This window comes from Lithobates pipiens, unplaced genomic scaffold, assembly GCF_037356315.1.
Source record: "Lithobates pipiens isolate NorthernLeopardFrog02 unplaced genomic scaffold, aLitPip1_a1.2 Scaffold_1, whole genome shotgun sequence".
Lineage (NCBI taxonomy): Eukaryota > Metazoa > Chordata > Amphibia > Anura > Ranidae > Lithobates > Lithobates pipiens.
The window spans coordinates 21,003,600-21,017,349 of NW_027507685.1; the positions used below are offsets into that span (position 1 = coordinate 21,003,600).

The window sequence follows — 13,750 nt, forward strand, 5'->3', positions numbered from 1 at the left end:
GGGGGGGGGGCTACATAGCTTTTTGAGATAGGAATGCGGGGCACCTATTATACACATTTAGGCATAGGACGCACACCCCTGTCATGCCCCCTTAAGGAAGAATTATACGAAAACGAGAAGTTAAACCTACAAGTGCTTATTTTTAGTAATACTTTTCCTTCTTGTTGGCTTTTGAAATTTTCAAATGCAGCAATTTAGAAATTGGATGAAAGTTTTAACGCACAGTCCGATCGTGTATACGCGGCATATCTGGCAGACCAGAGTCTGCCGGACAATTCGCCTGTGTGGGCTTTCCAAAAGTCCGGTGGACTTAGAAGTTTTGACTCAAAATCACAATCCGCTGGACTTTTGAAATGAACAAACTTGCCCATACGGAGAAAAGTCCATTCGTTTTGAACGTGGCTCCAGGGAGACGGGACTAGCCAAGGAGGTCAATGTCGCCGCCTCCATCGGCGAGATTGACACCTTGCTAGCCCCGTCACCTGGTATGGATTTAAAGGGGGAACCCCCATGCTGAAAAAACGGCGTGGGGGTCCCCCAAAGTCCATAGCAGACCCTTATCTGAGCACGCAGCCTGGCCGGTCAGGAAAGGGGGTGGGGACAAGGTGCTTTGGGGTGGGGGGGCGCAGGATGTGAAAAGTTCAGGAGAAGTCCTAGAGGTGAGTATGGGAGGAGGTGACAAGGCAACTAGAGAGCAGGAGTTCTTGGGAGGAACATGGAGAATAATTTGGCTGATATATTGAGACCAGGTTAGTGATGTAGCTGGAGGTACAGTTGTGGATGGCTTTGTAAGTTTATTGTTGGTGCTTTGAATTTTATTTGTTGGGTGAGGAGAAGCTAGTGGTGGGATTGGCAGAGAGGGGTAGTAGACACTGAACGGTTGGTGAGGTGGATGAGCCTGGCAGCAGAATTCATAATGGACTGAAGGGGGAATAGCTTATATAAAGGTAATCCAATGAGAGAGTTGCAGTAGTCCAGATGAGCGCTAGCGAAATTGGAAGCTCAGAAGGGTCAATGTTTAAAAAGGGGCAGATTCTGAGGCCGCATTATTTGGACAGGGATTGGATGTGGGCCTGAAAGGACAGTTCAGAGTCCAGGGTTACCCCTTGCACCCAGGTATGTGAGAGACAGACTGATAGTTGTGCCATTTATTTTGACACAAAACAAGAAGTCAGGGGGAAGTGACACGGGGGGGAGATTGGTTGGTTGAGCTGAGCATAGCCTCCCAATACCATTGCTATCAGCTGACCCAGGGAGGAGGTGCAGATTGAGAATAGGAGAGGTCCAAGTAAAGAACCTTGGGGGGACCCCAATGGTAAGAAGAGAAGTAGAAGTTTCTAAGTGGCACGGAGGGTGAGGTGAGAGAGGTAACTATGTGGCAGGGTAAAGGCTCTGCTATGCCTGAGCTGGGAAACAATGCCAGGACCCAGCCCAAGCCCTGGGGCCAGGCAGCACTGCTCACTACAGACTACGACTTGCCATCTAATCGCTGCTACACTCTACAGTACAGTAAATAACCATGTTCCAGCCCCTCTCTACCTGTTGCCCCTGAAAATCGCACCCAATTTAAATTTTTTTTTCCACGCACAGGTAGTCACAGTGGGCATTTCTTATGTTTTGCGTGGAGTTTTATATTCACAAACATAAAATGTTATAACATTTCTTACAAATGTAATATTTATTTTTATTTTTTTCAGAGACTGATGAAACTGCCAACAATGGTTTATCTGTGATTACATGTGACCAACGTATATGGCCACAACCTTTGGCATCACTATTTCAGGTATTTAATTTTTTTTAATGTCATATTACTCTTTATTAAACAGTTAAGTGTCTTGGATATATCCAAAAGCAGACAGCTGAATATGCTGTGTGTGTGTGTGTGTGTGTGTGTGTGTGTGTTTTTTTTTTTTTTTTTTTTTTTTTTTTTAAAGGCTAAGTTAACTTTTATTTTTTTATTTTTTATTTTTTTTTTTTTTTTTATTTTTTTTTGTTTCTTTCCTAAATTCCAGCTATCCTATGTTGCAATATACCGTACCTCCTGTTGCAGAAACTTTATTTCGGCTCATCCCTAGATGTAATGTAATGTGTTCCAGTACTGAGGATCTCGCTGTCTGCATGAATAGTGTCTGTATGAGCAGCCTTGCTCATATGTCTTAACAAGAGAGCCATAGTTAAATGATGTATGCCATTTTTGGCTGCTGCTATTCTACAGGAAATACCAAAGTGTACACAGTCCAGTATTAATACATGTCCCATTTCAACCACAAAAATGTCCATTTTATCTGCATTTGGTTTGTGAATTAAAGTATTCTTTACACAGACACTACCCCCCTTTTTTTTTTTTTTTTTTTTTTTTTTTTTTTTTCGTAATGGTTTTCTAATCCTATTGTATAGCTAAGATTTTGTTTGTTTTTTATTTATTTTTTCTTCTCCTCCTTCTTGATCCAACCCGCAGAATGTTGAATACGATTCTGAAGATGGAAAGATTCTATATGAATCTACTTTCACACAGGCGTTTTGGCGCTAAAAATGGTGCCTGTAAAGCGTTACTCCAATGTGAAAGCCCGAGTGCTTTCACACTGGAGCGGTGCACTGGCAGGACTTTAGAAAGTCCTGCAAGCAGCATCTTTAGGATGGTGGAGGAGCGGTGTATACACTGCTCCTGCCCATTGGAATGCATTGGCAGCGCCGCCGAAGTGCATGCAAATCGCAACGACGCTTTGCAGGCACAATTAACTCCTCGGCCGCTAGCAGAGGTTAAAAGCTCCCTGCTAGTAGCCAAATAGCGCTGCTTTTTAGCGGTGCTTTACCGCTGACCTGCCCCATGAGTATCCCAAATCAAAGTAGTAGAAATGGTGCTTTGCTGTTAGCAGCTGTCTGGATGAGCTTGCGCTAAAGAGTCCTTGGCTTCCTAGTTCTGAGTGCACCAGTTCCTCAGAGTAGAATGTAGAGCCTATAAAAGAATGTTGTGTGTTTGTTACCGTCCTGCTAACGCACTGCTCCAGTGTAAAACGGTCCGTCTTTTCAGGCGCTATTTTTAACAATGTAGCGCCTGAAAAGACGGACCGTTTTACACTGGAGCAGTGCGTTAGCAGGACGGTGAAAAGTCCTGCTAGCAGCATCTTTGGAGCGGTGTATTCACTGCTCCTAAACCGCTCCTACCCATTGAAATCATTGGGGCAGCACAGCTAAACCGCTGGCAAAGCGGCGGTTTGCCGGCGGTTTTAACCCTTTTTTTTTTTTTGCCCGGTACCAGGGGTTAAAACCACCCCACTAGCGACCGAATACTGCTGCTAAAACGACAGTAAAGCGGCGCTAAAAATGGCGCCGCTTTACTGCCGACACCTGCACCACCCCAGTGTGAAAGGGGCCTTATTTAAAATGGAAGTTGTTTTAAATAATTAAACTCTTGGTCTCTCTCTAATAAAGCAGTATTGAACCCAAAAGAAACCCTATTTATATTAAATCTTAAAACATAACTTATAATAATAATAAACTGCAACTGATTATAAAGTATGAGCTGTAGTTAAGCTTTGATTTGTTACTGTATTTATTTAAATCCCCTAGTACTTCTAATACCCCCCCCCCCCCCCCCCAATGCTGCTGCCCAAATCTGCCCACTGTGCGCCTTCATCCAGAGTAGTTTCTGTATAATACAGGAGATGTTACTGGGCAGATCACCATGGGAGACCGGAGGGGAAAAAACCTAATACAGGCACGTCTAATTGTTAGGCTGCAATACATTACATTTTTGGGTTTAATATTTAAGTTGGCACTTGCGGGATTTGTAAAAGTCACTTCTAACCAAACTGAGTTTCTATTTTGCATGGGTGCTGTCGAGATGAAGCAGCTGCTGGATTTTTATACGTTTTAAGGTCACCAGTTCCCATAGTAGTTACATGTTGGTTTCCCACCCTTGAGGGGGTTTTTCATAATGTCATAAGCAAATTGGAAAGTCTAGCAGTTTGCAAATTACCTCTTTTTAAAGTGATTGTAAACTTAAAGGGGTTGTAAACCCTTTTCTACTCCATGCATAGAATGACCTTTTTTGTAGTGCAGCAGCCCCCTTTTAACTTTATTTAAAAAAAAAAAAAAGTAAGAAAACCTTTCAGCCTTTACAACCACTTTAATACTGACTGGGAGAACAAGCACAAACTACCATTGGAATTTTTAAGCAATCTAAAAATCTGGTAAACAATTTGGCTCACCAATGTTTTTTTTTTTTTTTTTTTTTTTTTTTTCTGAATGGAAATGCCAACTTCTGTAAATCTGCACCTTAGCCATTACATGCTGGCGTTGCCCACCCTTAACCACTTGACCACTGGGCACTTAAGCCCCCTTAATAACCAGACCAATGTTCAGCTTTCGGTGCTCTCACATTTTAACCACTTTCAGACCGGACCAATTTGCTGGTCAAAGACCAGACCACTTTTTGCGATTCGGCACTGCGTCGCTTTAACTGACAATTGCGCGGTCGTGCGACGTGGCTCCCAAACAAAATTGACGTCCTTTTTTTCCCACAAATAGAGCTTTCTTTTGGTGGTATTTGATCACCCCTGCGGTTTTTATTTTTTGCGCTATAAACAAAAATAGAGCGACAATTTTGAAAAAAACGCATTATTTTTTACTTTTTGTTATAATAAATATCCCCCAAAAATATATAAAAAAACATTTTTTTTTCCCTCAGTTTAGGCCGATACGCATTCTTCTACATAATTTTGGTAAAAAAAATCGCAATAAGCGATTGATTGGTTTGCGCAAAAGTTATAGCGTTTACAAAATAGGGATAGTTTTATAGCATTTTTATTAATATTTTTTTTTTTTTTTTTACTAGTAATGGCGGCGATCAGCGATTTTTTTTATTATTTTTATTTTTTTATTGTGACTACAACATTATGGCGGACACATCGGACATTTTTGGGACCATTGTCATTTATACAGTAATCACTGCTATATAAATGCAGTGATTCCTGTGTAAATGACACTGGCAGTGAAGGGGTTAACCAGTGGGTGGCAGTGTAGGGGTTAAGTGTTCCTAGGGGCGTGTTACTAACTGTGGGGGGGTTGGGCTTTCATTTAGTGAACACTGATCTCTGCTCCAATCACATGGAGCAGAGATCAGCGTCACTAGTTGCTAGGCAGAATGGAGAAATGCTGTTTACTCAGCATTTCCTCCATTCGGCCGCTCCGTGAGATGATCGCGGGGATGCCCGCGGCAATAGAGTCCGCGCGTCCCGCAACCGGACTCGCGGGGGTCCCGACCAGCGTGGGAGCGCGCCGCCCGCGGCGCGCTCCCGATGGCAGGGCGGCATTGAATATTGGACGTACCTGTATGCCAATATGCCTGCCCGTGCCATTTTGTCGACATACATCGTCGTGCGCTGGTCGGGAAGTGGTTAAATGACAACTACTCAGTCATGCAACACTGTACCCATATGAAATTTTTGTCCTCTATTTGTGTGAAAAAAAAGAAGCTTTCTTTTGGTGGTATTTAATCACCGCTGGGTTTTTATTTTTTGTGCTATAAAAGAAAAAAGACCGAAAAATTCTGTTTAAAAAAAAAAAAAAAATTTTTGTTATAAAATTTAGCAGATTAGTAATTTTTCTTCATAAATTTTGGCCAACATTTATACTACTACATATCTTTGGTCAGAGGCGTAACTAGAAACCTCAGGGCCCCGGTGCAAGAAATCAGGAAGGGCCCCCCCCCGAAAAGCATGATTTTGATACTATATTTTTTTTCCACTGTACAACAAAGTAAAACATTTCTGTGCAGCCTGTGTCCCGAGTGGAACTTGTGTCACCAGTGCAGTGGTGGCCGTGGAGAGAGGTGGTGGTACTGGAGGTGGGTGGCGGTGGTGGTACTGGAGGGAATAGTGGTCCCGGAGAGGGGTGGTGGTGGTACTGGAGGGGGATGGTGGTACTGGAGGTGGGTGGCGGTGGGACTGGAGGTGGGTGGCAGTGGTGGTACTGAAGGGGGGGTGGCGGTCCTGGAGAGGGGTGGCGGTACTGGAGAGGGGTGGCGGTGGTACTGGAGGTGGGTGGCGATGGTACTGGAGCGGCATGGTGGTTCTGGAGGTGGGTGGTGGTCCTGGAGAGGCATGGTGGTCCTGGAGAGGGGTGGCGGTACTGGAGAGGGGTGGCGGTGGTACTGGAGGTGGGTGGCAATGGTACTGGAGCGGCATGGTGGTTCTGGAGGTGGGTGGTGGTACTAGAGAGGCATGGTGGTCCTGGAGAGGGGTGGCGGTGGTACTGGAGGTGGGTGGCGATGGTACTGGAGCGGCATGGTGGTTCTGGAGGTGGGTGGTGGTACTGGAGAGGGGTGGCGGTACTGGAGAGGGGTGGCGGTGGTACTGGAGGTGGGTGGCAATGGTACTGGAGCGGCATGGTGGTTCTGGAGGTGGGTGGTGGTACTAGAGAGGCATGGTGGTCCTGGAGAGGGGTGGCGGTGGTACTGGAGGTGGGTGGCATGGTGGTGGTACTGGAGAGGGGGTGGCGGTGGTACTGGAGGTGGGTGGCACGGGGGTGGTGGTACTGGAGGAGGGGTGGCGGTGGTACTGGACATCAGGATCCCCAGATACCCCCCCTTACTTTAGGGTCCCTAGACAGTCACCCCCCTTAAAGAGGTTTCTCTGTACCTTGCTGGACTCTGCTGTGCACCTTGGCCCCCAGCAGATCTCTGTACCCCCCCCCCCCCACCTGGGGGGAGGCAGCGATCAGCAGCTCTATGATGTTGATGGACGGCGGGATCTTCCTGAGTCTACACACACACACACTGGAGAGGGGTCAGCATGGCTGTGAGTGGAGAGCGTGTCTCATGTAAACAGCAGCACAGAGACACCGGGACTTGGGAGTGAAGTTTCGTCCGCTCTCGCAAAGCACACAGCTGATCCTGCTCCCCCTTCGGCCCCCCCCTCCCCTCCTCTCCTCTCCTCTCCTCTCTCCTGTGTTCTCCGCGGGAAATGTGAGCTTGTTCGCTTCACACCTGAATGCCCGCGGAGAACACAGGAGAGAGGAGAGGAGGGGAGGGGGGCCGAAGGGGGAGCAGGATCAGCTGTGTGCTTTGCGAGAGCGGACGAAACTTCACTCCCAAGTCCCGGTGTCTCTGTGCTGCTGTTTACATGAGACACGCTCTCCACTCACAGCCCTGTGGATAGCAACCACGCCGGGGCCCCCCCACAGTGATGGAATTCCAGGGCCCAGTCGCAACTGCGACTGTTGCGACCCTGATAATTCCGCCACTGTCTTTGGTAAAAATAAGTACAAATTGGTGGATATTATTTGGTCTTTGTGAAAGTCCACAAGCTATGGTGCCAATATCTGAAAAGTGATCACACCTGAAGTACTGACGGCCTATCTCATTTCTTGAGAACTGCCAATTTTTGTTTAGACCCCTTGGCACTGATGTAACGCAAATATGCAGCCTTCAGGTTCTGGGGGTTTTATCGGGGGGGGGGGGGGTGCCTGCAGCTGCACACCTCACTTTCTTGCAATAACCACGAATACGGCTAAGCAGTCGCGACCAGCCGGGACATCTGCTGGCTGGCCCGGAGACCCGAACAGTGCCAGAATCGGCTTTGATCTGGTCTTGGATCTAGTAAGCCCTAAGCAGAGTCATGACATCCCTTCCAGTTTGACTTGAAGGTGCCAGATGTTAAAAAAAAAAAAAAAAAAAAAAAAATTACCACATTCAGAGCGACCAAACTTGGCATTTTGAATGCTTTTAAGCGCAAAGGAGGAATTTGCAATTGTAGAGATCCCAGATCTCTCCATAAAGAGTACCTGTCACTAAATATTACTGTCACAAGGGATGTTTATATTCTTTGTGACGGTAATAAAAGATCAAAACAAAAAAAATTTAGAAGGGACAGTGTAAAAATAGGGGAAGCAAAGTGAAAGTAAAGTCACACCCGCAAATGTAAACGGTGTTCCAACCACACATGTGAGGTGCTGCAACGATCAATAGAGCGAGCACAATAATTCTGGTGCAAGACCTCCTTTTGTAACTCTAAATGGGTAACGTGTAGAAATTTTTAAAGTGTCGCCCATGGAGATTTTTTAAAGTGCCTTGAAAAATTATTCATACCCCCTTAATTTTCCACATTTTGTTATATTACAAGCAAAAATCTAATTTTGTATTTTATTGGGATTTTATGTGATAGACCAAGACAAGGTGGCACATAATTGTGAAGTAGAAGGAAAATGATAAATGGTTTTCAAATTTATTTATTTTTACAAATATCTGTTTGTGTAGCATGCAATTGTGTTCCTCCCCCTTTATTCTGATACCCCTAACTAAAATATAGTGGAACCAATTGCCTTCAGAAGTCACCTAATTGATAAATGTCCACTTGAGTGTAATTTAATCTCGATATAAATACAGCTGTTCTGTGAAGCCCTCAAATGTTTGTTCGTGAACCTTGGTGAACAAACAGCATCACGAAGGCCAAGGAACACACCAGACAGATCAGAACTAAAGTTGTGGAGGAGTTTAAAGCGGAGTTGAGTTAAAAAAATTAAATTAAAATAAAAACCCCACGCTTTGAACAGCTCATGGAGCACTGTTCAATCCATCATCCTAAAATGGAAAAAGTATGGCACAACTGCAAACCTACAAAGACCTGACCGTCCATCTAAACTAACAGGTGGGGCAAGGAGAGCATTAATCGGAGAAACAGCCAAGAGGCCCATGGTAACTCTGGAGGAGCTGCAGAGATCCACAGCTCCGGTGGGAGAATCTTTCCACAGGGCAACTATGAGCCCTTGTACACACGGTCAGACATTCTGCCAACCAAATCTGTTGGATTTTGTCCGACGAATTGTGTCCAAAACTGTTGCATACACACGGTCGGACCAAGTTGTCAGAAAATCCGATAGTTCAGAACGCGATGACGTTATTTTGTTACGACGGGACTACGTTCAGGCTAGTAGCCAATAGCTTTGGTGTAGGAATTTGATCTGAGCATGCGTGGCACTTTGTCCGATCAAAATTCTCTACACATGATCGGATTATGTCCAATCGGACCAGTTTGTCGGAAAATATTTCCAACAAGTTGGAAAATTGGGTCTGACGGATATTCCGACGGAAACAGTCTGATGCATACCACACAGTCGGATTATCCGACAAAACGGTCCGATAGGACACATTCCGACGGATTCTCCGACCGTGTGTACAAGGGCTTAGTCGTGCACTCCACAAATCTGACCTTTATGGAAGAGTGACAAGAATAAAGCCATTGTTGAATAAAATCCACAAGAAGTACTGTTTGTGATAAACCATGTGGGGGACACGGCAAACGTGTGAAAGAAGGTGCTCAGGCAGATGAGACCAAAAATAAACTTTTTGGCCTAAAAGTAAAATGTTGTGTGGAGGAAAACGAACACTGCACATCACCCTGAACACACCATCTCCACCATGGAACATGGTTGTGGCAACATCATGTTGTGGGATTTTTTTTCTTCAACAGGAACAGGGAAGCTGGTCAGAGTTGATGGGGAAGATGGATGGAGCCAAATACAGGGCAATCTTAGAAAATGTGTTGGTCTGAAAAAGACTTGAGACTGGAGCAGAGGTTCGCTTTCCTGCAGGACAACGACCCTAAACATAAAGCCAGAGCTACAATGGAATGGTTTAGCTCAAAACATATTCATGTGTTTGAATGGCCCAGTCAAAGTCCAGACCTAAATCCAATTGAGAATATGTGGCAAGACTTTGCTTTTCGGAGACACTCCATCCAATCTGACAGAACTATTTTTTTTAAAGAAGAATGTGCAAAACTGGTAGCCCTTGTACACACGGTCGGACATTCCGACAGAAAATGTCCGATCAGACCGTGTTGTCGGATAATCCGACCGTGTGTGGGCTTCATCGGACTGTTTCCGTCGGAATATCCGACCGACAAAGTTTTAGGGCTGGGCTATAAAATTATCCGACATGATCCAATTGGACTTTGTCCGATCATTCGTAGAGAATTCCGATCGGACAAACTGCCACGCATGCTCAGATCAAATTCCTAGACCAAGGCTATTGGCTACTAGCCTGAATGTAGTCCCGTCGTAACGAAACAATGTCCTCACGTTACAAACTATCGGATTTTCCGACAACTTTGTCGGACCGTGTGTATGCAACACCAGTTTCGGACAAAATCCGACGGATTTTGTTGTTGGAATGTCCAACTGTGTACAAGGGCGTAGACTTGCCCAAAAAGACTTGTAGCTGTAAATGCAGCGAAAGGTGGTTCTACAAAGTATTAACTGGGGGGGAGGGGATTTGTGGCTGAATTCACATGCTCGTCGCACTTTTCAGATAAATATTTTTCGAATTCTTTTACAAACGAATATCATTTTTTCTTCCACTTCTCAATTACTTGCCACTTTGTGGCCACGTACTACATGTACGTTTTTGGTTGTTTTTGGTCGTAACAATGCAAAATGTGGAAAATTTCAAATTTTTCATGGCACTGAGTACCATAGTTTGCTGCCATTCCACCAGTGTGTGCAACTTTAAAGGGGTTGTAAAGGTTTGTTTTTTATTTTCTAAATGGGTTCCTTTTTAAGCTAGTGCATTGTTGGTTCACTTACCTTTTTTTCCTTCAATTTCCCTTCTAAATGTGTCGTGTGTGTTTTTTTTTTTTTTTTTTTTTTTTTTTTTCCCCGTTTCTCCTCAGTAAACTTCACACCATCATCCGAGCGGTGTTTAGTCAGCCAGAACAGCTTACTGAGGAGGAACAGAAAGTGAGAAATTCAGACAAAGAAAACAAAACAAAAAAAACCTTTAGAAGGGAAATCGAAGGAAAAGTGAACCAACAATGCACCAGCTTAAAGGAACCTATTTAGAAAATAAAAAACGAACCTTTACAACCCCCTTTAAAGCATGACATGTTGGATATCTATCTACTCTGCGTAACATCTTTCACATTATACCAAAAATGGGCTAGCTGTGCTGTTTTTTGGGTGTGTTTATTTTTTGTGTGTGTGTGTGTGTGTGTGTGTGTGTGTGTGTTTTTTTGTTTTTGTTTTTTTTCATGACCTTTTTTTTTCCAAAAAATTGCATTTGAAATACTTGTAATACATTTTATCTTGAGGAGAATACCACACAAGGCTGCAAATCTAAATCTAGTTTTAAAAATGGTTTTGGGGAATAGTTTGTGTGGAAGTACCCACTTAGTCAGAAGACCTAACTAATGAAAAATGTCTGCAATTGCACTTCATTTTTTTTTTGGATCATCCTAGTTCATTCACCCGCTACAAGCAAAAAGTAACCTCTCTGTTCTGTGAAAGCTTGGAAGGACAGTCTCTTGTGTGTACACAAGGAGTTCAGTCCCAGGTCATTAAAACCATATGGATAATTTCATCCTAAAAGACCTGGTTTTTGAAACATGTTGTGATTAAAATGAAGAGGAGTCCTTTTCCAGTAAACTGTAGATTGAATGTTTGACTCCTTTTTATTCTAACTATCTATTGTACATCGTAGACCTTTTTTATTTAAATGGTTTTTGTAGTCTGACTTTCTCTTGTTCGGGTCCTGCCATTAGCCTGTCCCCTCCATCTTTGGTATGTATGTGTATATACAATGTGATAGAGATATGTGTGTGTGTGTGTGTGTGTGTGTGTATATTTATTTTATATTATATTTTATCCTAGTAGAACCATACAAAAATAAAAAATAATTTTTTTTTTTTCAGGGAGGGAAAATTGTTGAAACACAACTACCCATTGTTATCTATGAATTTGGTTCATAAAATATAGTTTTAGATGTTCTGTATCCATTGCAATGTAAATGAGGCCTTAAAGCCGTATTAAACCCCAAATCAAAAAATTTAACCTATAAATAATAATTTGAAGCACCCCTGCTAGTGGTAAATGGTTTCTCATCCCTGTAACTGATCTATTCTGTTGGAGAGCTTGTTCTTTTGAAAAACAACTTGCTGGCTAGATCACCAGATGAAAATAGAAGAAAGCCTAAAGAAAAAAATGTAATGCAGCCATCACATCTACGAATTTGTAAGCTGCAGTATGTTTTGTTTATGGGTTATTAACACTTTAAAGTGTGTCTGTTAGTATATGGAACCCTTTCCTACCTGCACATATGGTTAACCAGTAAGACTTCCAAAACCCAGAGCGTTTGCTCCTCTGAACACCAGAACTCCTGGCAGAAAAGCTGCCTAGAAATGTGCCTAAAGCTGTGTATTTCACACATGTATAGGCACATCAAATGTTTTGAACATTATTGGATTTCATTGGCCTGAATATTCTGGCCAGTGGAAGGTATTAACGCTTAATCATGGCTAAACATGTATGGCATTTAGGCATGTTCAAGTTGTGTGTGGTGGTGGGTTTTTTTGGACGGGGGGGAGAATTTCAGTCCGTAAACACGCCACTTCTAATATGCCTGTGTGCATGAATGCATAGACCAACATAAAAGTGCCTGTGCATGAGACCCGACTTATGCTGCACCAATGCTACAAAAAAAAGCCTGGTGAGGCATGTCGAGGTGGGCACATTGTAATCGGGCTTTTTTGTGACCTTGGCACAGTAATGGCTTCTTTCTGACAACTTGACCATGCAGATCATTTCTTGTTCAAATATTGTTGTATTGTGCTTAAAAACCACCACATTGAGGGGAAGGATCGGCCTGTATTTCTCCCGAGCTTATTGTGATTACTTGTGAGGTTTTCTTTGTATCCCAAACAATTTTCAGTCCTGGCTGCAATCTCCCCCCCCCCCCCCCCCCAAGTCTATGACCTTGGCTTGGTATCGACAGACCCCAGAATTTTCCACTTATTGATGAGTGCTCAAAGTACATGTGTAAATCCATTTTAGTGTGCTTTTCTATTGTATTATCCTGTGAGTTTGCAGGCTGTGCTCTTTTCCTGCATCACCTACCCAACTCTCATAACTCTGTCCCCTCCATGCTCGGTGACACTTTGACAAGCAGGATTGAAGGTGTTGACTTGTGTAGCTAACTGCATATATGGAACTGTGCATAAGTTGTAATTCTGCTTTATTTTATGAATAAAAACGTTTGTTAAACAAAAACAAAAAAAAATAAAAAATCATTGACTATTCGGACACTAATTACAATTTAAAAAGCCACAGACATGGCAAAATGGCCTTTTTTTTTAAATTGCCGTTTTTAAGCTGCGTATGTCACCTTGTGTGTCTGTACTAAGAACACATTCCAGGCCATATTGGGGCTTTCTGTTGTGCTTTAAAAAGGAGCCAAACTAATAATGGCCTCCGTATGATCACTAGCTTTGAATAAAGGACAGTGGGGGTTATTATATATATATATATATATATATATATATATATATATATATATATATATATATATATATATATATATATATACATATATACATACACACACCACTTAATTGGGTACACCTTGCTAGTATCGGGTTGGGCGAACACCCCCCCCCCTTTGCCTTCAGAATTGCTTTGCTTCTTCATTGCATGCATTCAAAAAGGTTTTGTAAACATTCCTCAGATTTTGGCCCATATTGACATGATGGCATCACAGTTGCTGCAGAATTGTTAGCTGCTCATCCATGATGCAAATCTCCCATTCCACCACATCCCAGAGGTGCACTATTGGATTGAGATCTGGTAACTGTGAAGGCCATTGGAGTACAATTAACTCATTGTCCTGTTCAAGAAACCAGTGGTGAGATGATTTAAACTTTGACATGGTGCATTATCCTGCTGAAAGTAGCCATCAGAAGGTGGGTACACTGTAGTCTTA

The 13,750-nt window shown here is 43.3% G+C and overlaps 1 protein-coding gene across 1 annotated transcript in view; it reads left to right on the plus strand.

Moving 5' to 3' along the window:
- KIAA1210 (KIAA1210 ortholog) overlaps positions 1-13,750 on the plus strand; it is a 171,842-nt gene that overhangs the window by 41,709 nt on the left and 116,383 nt on the right. The window contains exon 2 of the mRNA XM_077484554.1: positions 1,698-1,783. The gene's annotated coding sequence lies outside the window, so the exon portion shown is untranslated. The remainder of the gene's footprint in view (positions 1-1,697; positions 1,784-13,750) is intronic.